General features: G+C 39.5%; 1 non-coding gene across 1 annotated transcript; it reads right to left on the bottom strand.

Moving 5' to 3' along the window:
- Nucleotides 1-248: 248 nt before the first annotated feature.
- On the bottom strand, nucleotides 249-384 carry LOC112587425. The gene has a single exon (XR_003111913.1). It is a non-coding gene; the product is annotated as a U8 small nucleolar RNA (small nucleolar RNA).
- Between the last annotated feature and the right edge of the window lie 471 nt (nucleotides 385-855).

Raw genomic sequence — 855 nt, 5'->3', positions numbered from 1 at the left:
TCAGTCCCTGGGTTGGGAAGATCCCCTGGAGAAGGGAAAGACTACCCACTCCAGTATTCTGATGTGGAGAATTCTATGGACTGTATAGTCAGTCCGTGGGGTCGCAAAGAGTCGGACACGACTAAGCGACTTTCACTTTCACTTTTCTTTTGTTTATCTGATTTTTCAAAATTTCTGTAACTCATATTATTTTTTAAAAGAAAAAATATTTAATAGCAAGTATCTTATTTTTTTATTTTTGTTTTTTAATCAGATAGGCGCAATCAGGGTGTTGCAAGTCCTGATTATGGAGAGCCCTTAATCATAAATCATGCGAGCTCCAATCATCACGTTCTATTCTGCCCTCCAAAAAGAGGAACAGGTAAGAATTATCTTACCTGACAATAGCAAGTACTTTAAGTTAGAGTTGCCAGGTATCATGGGACGTACTTACATGAAAAAAATTATTCATTGTTTAATCTGAATTTTTAATTTAATGAGGTGCTTTGTATTTTTATTTACTAAATCTGGCCAGCCTATTTTTAATGTAAAGCAATCAAAGGAGAGACTTGGGTGCTGGCCCCTTTGAGAACAGAAGAGTCACTGATTGTATCCAGTCTTTTAAACCAGGAAATAGGATTTGATGGAATAAGATAGGAAGATACATTTGGAAGCCACATAGTCCTTATCTGAAATCTGGACTCTGCTACCACTGCCACTATTCCCACCCCCCACCCCAGCCCCATTCACCCCACAATCTGGATGTTCTGAGGTGAGTCACTTATCTCCCCTGAGCCTCATAATAATGCCTGGCTTGCCAGGATCAAATGACAACATGTGTGTGAAGGCACTTAGTAAACTGTGAGTGCCAAGCAG

This window comes from Bubalus bubalis, chromosome 1 (assembly GCF_019923935.1).
Source record: "Bubalus bubalis isolate 160015118507 breed Murrah chromosome 1, NDDB_SH_1, whole genome shotgun sequence".
In the NCBI taxonomy this organism is placed as follows: Eukaryota; Metazoa; Chordata; class Mammalia; order Artiodactyla; family Bovidae; genus Bubalus; species Bubalus bubalis.
The sequence above is the reverse complement of the archived record's forward strand: the minus strand, read 5'-3'. Positions and strand labels throughout refer to the sequence as shown.